Source organism: Carassius gibelio, chromosome A6 (assembly GCF_023724105.1).
Source record: "Carassius gibelio isolate Cgi1373 ecotype wild population from Czech Republic chromosome A6, carGib1.2-hapl.c, whole genome shotgun sequence".
NCBI classification, from domain to species: domain Eukaryota; kingdom Metazoa; phylum Chordata; class Actinopteri; order Cypriniformes; family Cyprinidae; genus Carassius; species Carassius gibelio.
In genome coordinates, this window is record NC_068376.1 from 9,063,288 (window position 1) to 9,072,887 (window position 9,600).

At 38.6% G+C, this 9,600-nt stretch overlaps 1 long non-coding RNA gene across 1 annotated transcript; it reads right to left on the bottom strand.

Annotated features, from left to right (window-relative positions):
- Positions 1-937: 937 nt before the first annotated feature.
- On the bottom strand, positions 938-8,191 carry LOC128015417 (uncharacterized). The gene is made up of 2 exons (XR_008183898.1): positions 7,801-8,191; positions 938-2,514 (listed from the first exon to the last, which is right to left on the bottom strand). It is a non-coding gene; the product is annotated as an uncharacterized LOC128015417 (long non-coding RNA).
- Between the last annotated feature and the right edge of the window lie 1,409 nt (positions 8,192-9,600).

A 9,600-nucleotide genomic window follows, 5' to 3' on the forward strand; every position in this document is an offset into this window, starting at 1 on the left:
TTAACAGCGTTTGCGGCTATGTCGCCACTCAGCTGGTCACTCCTAATGATCAGGTAATCGATAGGGCCTGCAGTTCCCTGTTACCAAGCTGTCAAAAGAACAAACAGACATACCACACACACTTAGTATGAGACGGCATGGCGCAGACAATCGCAGTGGTGTCAGATGATTATCCATGAAAGAGAAGTCAGTGGGAGTTTCTGCTACTGTTGAAAGAGAACAATTACTGTCTGGAACAATTAGGCATAAATGTCTGACAAAATACCAGACTGAATATCTTAAACACTAGAAAGGTCAATATGATCAGATTATTAGCACCCCTATGCAAGATATGAAAGGAATTAGGAAATTAATTTTTATTAGAAACAGCCTTCAAAAATCTGTATAGCCTGGCGCACTCACTGTCTTTGATCATAATGCCTAAATAATGTTGATTTTTGATAATTCTGCAGGAATACATTTTTAGCTTGTTAATCTTGTAGCCTATCAGGATTGTAGCTCTCCCACCGAGAGAATGATTTACATGAGAGAACAAACAAAAGTGTGCATTTATCTGGTATACTGCAAGTGTAGCCAAAACCAGAGTAACTTCCATGGTTAGGTAATGGCAATGCACACTACCTGTCTGGCATCATTCTCTGTATGTGTGTGTGCTGTATCATGGTTAAGTGCACAGGAACGCTCATTGTAGTCCACTGGGCTGGCAGATAAAAGCGGATTCATTCTCTGTGTCTGGCGACACAAGAAGTTCCTCCGAGTGGCTAGCTGGCCCGCCCCATCTGCTGTCCACACTGAAAGGCCCAGTTGTTGGCTGCTCTTCAGAGACTGGGTCACTCGGAACCCGAGGGTTCTGGAATTGATCCAGAGAAGACTGTACCAAGCGGTTAGTCTGAGAGAGGCGCTGAGTGGCACCGTAAACAGGAGGCAGAGAGGGGACTTGCTGTCACACACATTTTATTGTTTCACATCAGCACCAGTGCAGTACTACAAAACAGTAAATACACTGACGAAAGCAAAACTTTCAGTTAAATGGCAAAACAACAACATGAAAGAAAAGGGTTGTGAACAGGTTCAAAATGGCAAACTGGTAATATAGGAACATGTGGCTTACGGTGTGTGCACATATGCAAGACAACATACATTTCTCAAGTTCTATTGTACAACTTGAATACTTAAAATGAACTATTAGTATTGTTGTTGTTTTGTTCAGAGCTATTGTGTTTTCTTATAGTGTTAGCAAAACAGTGAGCTAAATCTAATGGCCGTCTGTCTTCGGGGCTAATGGAGCCAATGATGGACATTTGTTACAATGCTGCCTAGCAGTTACGCACAGCAGAGCACATAATTATATAAAAACATAAGAGTTTGTTGACTTCAACAAAGCACTTTCTGCTCGCTCTCCTTTTCTTCCTCTTTTTTTTCCCAGCTTCTTATAGTTTCTTTGTGAAGGATTAGGAAATTATGGCAGTTAATTTAATGCATTTGATATGCTGAATACAATGGAAAATATTAAATATATTGAGGTTATATAACGATCTGCTTTTGAAAACATATGCACAGAGTTATTTAATTAATTGTTATACATTCATATTTTTTTTCCTTATCTCCCTGACGCTGATAATTAATATCTACCTGTCAATATTTCACTAAACACCTTGGTTATATCAGTGTGGTTCAGTCTGAAAACTCTAAACCCCATATTTACTTTCCAGCGGTTTTCTGTCCCCTGATAATCTGTTTATGCGTGAGTGTGGCGTTGCGTTCTGCCGGGTGCTTGAGGGGTGTGCGCTGTGTTGTACGGAAGGCTCTGTGCGATTACAGGGGTTCAGTCTTGGCGGGCACTCAGAGTTGTCAAAGCCTTTGATCTGAACTGTCTTCATAATCACTTCAAAAAGTTTTAGTGGCACCGTGAGGGGTTTACAAATTCGCCCTGTACTTTTCCTTCACTATTAAAGCAGTTGATGCTCTGTGTTTAAGGCCTGTCCGCCATGATGAGAGGTAAAGAGAAGGAAGGCCTTTTAAAATCACTAAATATGCAGGTACAATTTGAGTAGAGCAGGATTATTATTAATGTTATTCTTCCATATCTGCATGGTCATTTCAAACATGTTTATGATGTCTCTGTCGTCGTTGGGCTCTTTGAGAATTACTGTCTTTCTTTAAACAAAGTGAAGGACAAAAGTGAATTTCCGCTTTTTGCTCTGCAGAAGGGGCTCAAGCAGAAAAAAAAACTCAACTGTGCTCTTTAACAACAGCATTTGCATATTTTTATAGTCTCTCAAAGAAAAATAGCCGGCAGGCTAACAGTTCCAGCAGCAGTGTAAGCTGAAAACGTTAGCAGTGAGATCTCTGTGTGTGTGTGTGTGTGTGTGTGTGTGGCGTGCATGCGTGCGTGCGCACGCTCACAGCATAACCACTCTGTCCCTCTGCAGCAGATTGAGTCCGGGTCCAACATGGAAGGAGGCCCCTCTCCCTGGAGAAGGGAGGGAAGGTGGGAGAGTTGAAGCTCCTCTTCTGCAAGAGAAATAACTATGTTAGAAATGAGCTGGAACTGCATCTTGAACAAATATCCTTCCTGTGGCACGCAATACACATTTTCTCTCCAGGCAACTTTTCTTCCTCCAGTTGCTCACCATGTTCACTAATAAAGTCTGTGTTGATATTGATACCCTCTCACTCTATTTATTGAGGTGGGTGACTGATCCTTCAATAGATAGATAGATAGATAGATAGATAGATAGATAGATAGATAGATAGATAGATAGATAGATAGATAGATAGATAGATAGATAGATAGATAGATAGATAGATAGATAGATAGATAGATAGATAGATAGATAGATAGATAATTTCTTTAGCATACGCTATAGGAGGCCTGTTTGCTTGTATAACATGAGGTTTAGATAGAAATATCCAGCTCTATCACCCACTGCGACTACACTGTATAGCCATTATCGTGCATACCAGAAATTAGACTCGTTGACCTTTCCACCTTACACATGAGACACATATGTTTCCTTAGCTTAGCCATTATTCAGCCTCTAAGCACTGCAATGCACCTTTGCATGCGCATTTCAATAAAAGTGAGTGAGAGCGAACTAGAGGAGTATACAATGATCCATTGCATGTTGCCTGAGTTAAGGGCAGCATTTTAGCTGTGGGGCTGTCCGTGTGCCTGGCCTGAGTAATAAGTAATGTGTGGTAGGCAGTTTGGCAGGAGGTCAGGCCACTTCTAGCAGGCTGGTGAATGTTGCTTTTGTGACCCCGGGGGCTAGATGCGTGAGCTGACCAAGAGGGAGAGAATTAGAGAGGTAGAAATGGTAGAGACAGAGGTCTTAGGAGAACATATAGGATGCCAAAATATGGATACAGATATATGTAAACCCATTTTTCCTGCTGTGGGTGGGAACATAATTAAGATGACACACACAAATGATTTTCTGACAGCCGAGCATGCCCACACAAATAAAAACAGATTTTTTATAGCTGCTAACACGTTTACACTGTCATTTGTCAGTCATAAGCCATCTTTTTCGACTAGTTTGAACCACAGATTTCTCTCTTTTTTACAACTCAAAATAGAAACACAAAGACTATTTTTATACCACTTGAAATTGTGACTTATATACTATGACTTGTATATTTCAACAAAAGTATCTACAGCACCTCTACCCTCACCTCCCCAACAGAGTTAACGTTCCCGTCTGGCAACCCACTCCAGGACAGGCTCAATCATTTATCCTTGATCGGGCTGAAAGCAGCAGAGCTGGATTTGAGTTTCGACGCACTGCACTGCCATAAGGAGCCTCACATTTCCCTCCCATTTTCACCATGAATCTCAAACCGTGCATGTCAGTTACATGAAAACAACACAAGGGGAAATTTACAGCTGTGTTATTTTATTTGCAGTACTATTTGCAGCAATTTTTATTGAGCCATGCAGCTTTGCCATGGATTTATTGTGTTGATAGTCATGTTGAATAACTTGAGCATAAAATAAATTATTTCATCCACACATGATTTGTTTTACTAAGGGGTGAGACAGCTCTCAACCAGCGGGTTTGTCTAACCTAACAGTTTGCACTTTCTGCAACCAAAAGCAAATCCTTCGATCCGCAGATGTGCTGTCGAAACCAAACTTCTATGTTTCATCACTAAAAACCACGCTGTGTCTGGCCACTGGCAAAAGATATCCATGTTTCTCACAGTCAACATAACACCCTCAACATAGAAACTCTTCTCCTCTTCTTTATCACAGAGAAAGACACTTTTGCTTTTGTGAGTGCAGCTGAAATGGCAAGAGACCTGTTTTCTCACAAAACGAGCAACTGGAAAGAAACGGAGAGGTCACTTCCAGTGCGTGGTTCCTCTGTAATTCAATTTGATTGGGATTTTGTTTGATTTGTGCTATGCATCTCTGGGGAAATAAATGCTTTGATTAATGTAATCCTGAGCAGGGAGGTACCACAAACCGCACTCCTCAGGGAACAGTGCTGTTTGACAAACAAAAACACACGGGGCACCACTTCAGTCCACACACAGTGGATACATTTTAAATGGCAGAGGGCACGTCGCAGTGCTCTTGCAACTTTTTCATCAGATTAATATGTTGATGCATGATTAAAATGGAATGTCAGACAATCCTAGCATATATATATATATATATATATATATATATATATAATCAAGTGTTTCGTGAAAGTGCCCCTGACCCGTAATGGGACAGTAGGAGTTAGATTATTGCAGTGGCCTGCAGCAGTAATAAGTGCAGTGTCTGTTATATGATGTCCGAGAGATATTGTTGGTCCACACGGGACAGTTAAGAGTGATCTGTCAGTTGCACACACACACAGAGAGAGAGAGAGAGAGAGGGGGGGGGGGATAACATCATAAATATATATATGGGATGAGTCTTTATTTTCTATTTTACTGATTTCAATCGATTTATTGCATATTTGTATTTGTGTACATAACATATATTTATATTATAGCATTAGATGTTGCATCCACATATCATTTAAAACACATTATTACATTTGCATTGATTTCCAATGGGAGAGAGCACAATCAATAAGGGGGCTGGCTGGAATGTTTACGAATAATATAGCTCAGATAATCTTCATGTAAGACAGAGCTCTGAAACATTTCTCGCCGTTTCGGTCATAAGCTGCGCGCCTCCTGAGCCGGTGCTACGGGAAATGATGCACAAGGGAGCAGTGGAATAAACAAGGCGGAACGGCGTGACGCACTCTATGGGCTTCCTTGTAGAACAAGGGTATAAAGTAATGTCAGTCACAAATTATGAAATAACATCGTCCAGTCGATTACTCTTCTTTTCTAACCGACTACCACAAGACTTGCTCCTGTGTAGGTTTTATCCAAATTCTTTGAAAGAGGAGAGCCTATACATGCAATAGCCTATACATTTTTGCTTTTATTTCGATTGTTATCTTTATCCCAAATAACTATAAATTGTTTACAAATTATTTCGCATTCCAGTCTGTCTATCAAACAACTGAAAGCTCAAGACTGGCAATGCTGAAGGATTAGGCTACAGATATTGACATGAGCTCAATTCCTTTCTTTTTCGATGACGAAAGCAATAGGCTAACTTTAATAATAGCAGTCAGACAAATGAAATTTATTTAAAAAAAGGTTTTTAAATAAAACACAAAATATAATTATAAAATAATAATTAAAATTAGTGTTTTTATTTATTTATTTTATTTTTTAAATAATAACATCATACACAGTCACCATCCCACTATGACATTTTATCTTCCGGAATTAAGAGAAAATAAGAGACTTCGCATCCTCTTTTTTGGGACTATGCCAGAGCTCTGGCCTACGATTACACGCTGTCAGACTTGATCTTAGCGCTTTGAAGATTTGATCCTCAAATTAATGACAATTCAGCAGAATGTTTCTGTTACATATATTGTATTTCTTCAAAACCAACAGATATTTCATTTAATTATAATAATAGCATTTTTTTCTCTGTAATAGTTTTTTTAATCCTCACAAACCTTTTAAATTATATTTCGTCATCTTACAATTCTTGAAATTATTCAAATATATATCAAACATTCGCGCACTTTTTTAATAAAGCTTTTTATATGAATTTATTTATTCTGTTTTATTTTTGTTGAATACATTGCCAATATATGTCACACACTTAGACAAGTTTTTTTAATGTATTTAAATACTGGTGTTAAATCAGCATTTTACGCAACAACATTTATGTAAATGTCTGCCAAAAATAATAAACTGACTATTCAAAAAGGTTTTATTTTTAAACTTCCTAAACCTTAACGAATCCTTTTGCATCTTAGGTTTAAGGTTATCAATCCAAGACAGAATTACAAAGGCTTAGGCTACACATTGAGGTGAACATCCTTTTGAAAACTAATTTGAATCATTGTCAAAAAATCTTGAAACCAACAGCATACCGTCTTTATGCATTAACAATAATTTTAATTAATGTCTTATGAATTCATTAATTGTGCGGAGGTGGGTTTGTTGCATTATGCTTTCACCAGGAATCAGTTTATGATATCAGTAGCCTATGCTTCTCCTAAAAATAAATTAATAATAATAATAATAATTGGTTATTCAAGGACAATACCCCAATTACTCACCATTTGCGCTTTTACCATCCTGACTAAGCGCGACACCTGCTGGTGACAAAATATCCCCCCATGCGTCACTGTCAAGCGTGTAAGTGTGGGATTTAATCTTTATGGTTGCGCTGATTGATTCCAGTTATTTTATGTATATCTCTTTTGTAGACGCTTGTATATACGAATCTGAGATGTGTGTTTGGCGCACTGGTAGATGTTCTTGGATTGACTGGCTCTTTCATCTCGACTCCAGTGCACAAACATATAGCTTAATGCGACCAGTGTTCCTTCTTTTATTCCGCTCACCATAGCAACCGAGAGGAAGGGTTCAGAAATGCTTTGCCCATGAATGAAACAAACGGTCTTAGTGGGGCTGCGAGAGCGATAGCGTCTTCGACCGGGAGGGCACATAAAGTTAACCCAACAAATATCGAAGAGAAAGGTTTTCGTTCTGTTTGCATATAGTCTAGCCTATATTACATTAAAAAAAACAAATATATATATTTGTTTTTTTTTTAATTTTTTAAATTTACATTTTACAATTTAAATCGAATTAAATCTAAATTAATATATTAATATAGGCTATATGTATATTTTGGCCACCCCATTATTTAAACTTTTTTTTTTTTCTGGCTTGATTAATCATGTCTCGCCAGACTAGTTTCTGCTCCTCGTGTGCAATGTTGTCTCACAGTCGTTCGGTGACAACTAAAATCCTTACCGTCTCGCGTTATACGTCGCGCGCTCCAAAATAAGTCATTCCCGCAGACCAAGTTGCATCAAACTGTGGCACAGAAGTAAGAGATCGATTTATGTAAACGACCTGATATCCACTTGTACGCGACTCCACCGAGAATTCCACCGAGGGACTCCTGTTTGAATTTGATTGATTGCACATTCTCCACTGGACATTCACTACAAAACAGCAGCTTAACCGTCTGCTCGCTATTTCTAAAGCTAAACAGTCTTATTGATTTTAACACGAAAAAAAAGGATTTTCGCAACTACACAGACGTGTATATGTATATGTATATATATATATATATATATATATATATATATATATATATATATATATATATATATATATATAGAATATAGATTAATGTTAAGGTATATTATGCGTGTTAATACAGCTATAACCTGATATTACGCTGAATACTGATTTATTTTCACTTACCGTAAGATTCCATGATAACTGGAAAAACTGTCTCAAATACCGCATTGTTCGTCCATCAGTGAACGACTCTCTCCCTCCGTTTTGGTCCTTCCTAAGATTTTCTTCCCTCTGACTCAACTGAGCGGAGCTCTCCTCTGCACCGCTATTATTTTCACTAAAATATATGAAAATTTATGCAAATGAAAATCAGCTCTAACTGTTCGTGTCTTGTTATACTTGGGGATTTTTCCCCTCTCTACTTGCACAGAAAACAAATGATCTCCCCAGCAGGGAACACGGGGACCTTGTTACATAAACAAATAAATAATAAACAGCCTACTTTTTTTCAGATAAAAACATTAAACTTTGAAAGTCGAAGTCTTGAACGTTTCAAATTGCTTCGACTTCTCAGAGTGAGTGAATCCCTTTCCTCGTGCTGGCTATCACGTTGCTTTTGGCCGCACGAGACGTTCTTTGAAAGCGAGCAGTATGAAATGCATAGCAGTTGATTTACAGCAAAATCTGCTGGAAATTAATGAATAGAGAGCCCCGTGGCGGTGGCCCTACTTTGCCATTCAATGTAAACAAATCCACGAGGTTCTCTCGGTTTTTAAGTCTGATCCAAAGGAAATCTTCTGGGAAGGGGAGTGCGTAGTCCTCTCTTGGGCTTTCTACAAAACCTGATTCAGTGTTGTTATACATCAATAGGCTACTTCTGCGTGAAATTTTAAATCTAGCTTTTCTGTCACATTAGCTTTTAGAATTATTATTGGTGTAAAATGGAGAATTATTGGTTAACATTTCCCCTGTCTTTGTTATGATAGCCTACTATTATTCTAGTAGTAAACTGTGGTTCATAAACTTTTTTATTTATACCACTAGGTGAATCCATATGTTGTAGGGGTCTGATGGTAACGTCTGAACAATTCAGCGCCAAATTTGAAAAGGAATGTCGTGCTTGCCCTATTGTCAGTCGATCTTGGTAGTTATATTAAAAGATGTTTCTTGCAAATCCCCAAATGACTGCTCAGTTTGGATCCGTTTTGGTTGCCACTTTCTCCCAATGCCTTCCTTGCGTTGAGTTCGCTCGCACTCTCTGTTTCCGCTTGGAAGCATCGCGCAAAGAGAGAGAAAAATCGATAGTAGCAATGGTTATTGCGTCGATATATTTATATGGGCATGCTTAGTTGAGTTTAAAAATTGCAATAGACTAGCTGAGAGAAAAACTATTTTAGACCTCCTTTTTTGTCAATAAGAATGAAACGATTGTAAACATAAGTGCAGCCGGTCAGTGCTTTTCAAAAGACCTATCTCGAAATTTCAATTACAGCAAGATCAGTTCAGTTGCATTAGAGGTCACTGTTCATCACTTTTATCTAAGACTGGGGAAAAAAGAACTGTGTTATTTTTTTTATGGCCCTGGGAAATAGCCCACCAACGGGTACATTGTCTTGTCAATGATTCACTAAAATAATTCACCAAAACGTTGGGAAATTGTACTTAAATGGGGATTAATTAATACATTTTCACATTCTTTAGAGTTTTCAGTCATTTATCTTGATTTATTTATTTAAATTCAAAAGCAACCAATTGGAATCGTCGGAAGGGGGGCCTAAGTGCCTGAAGCGACCTGTCAATCTTGCCCGTGCTATCCAATCAACGAGAGCCGTACACCCGACTTCCTTTACTATTTGGGGGATAGAAAAAAAAACGTGGACGACGTAGCCTACGCAGCACAGGGTAAACACTCGTGTGTCCTCGAGCTCTGAGGGAGGGACGGAGCTAACTGTCATAGAGAGAGAGAGAGAGAGAGAGAGAGAA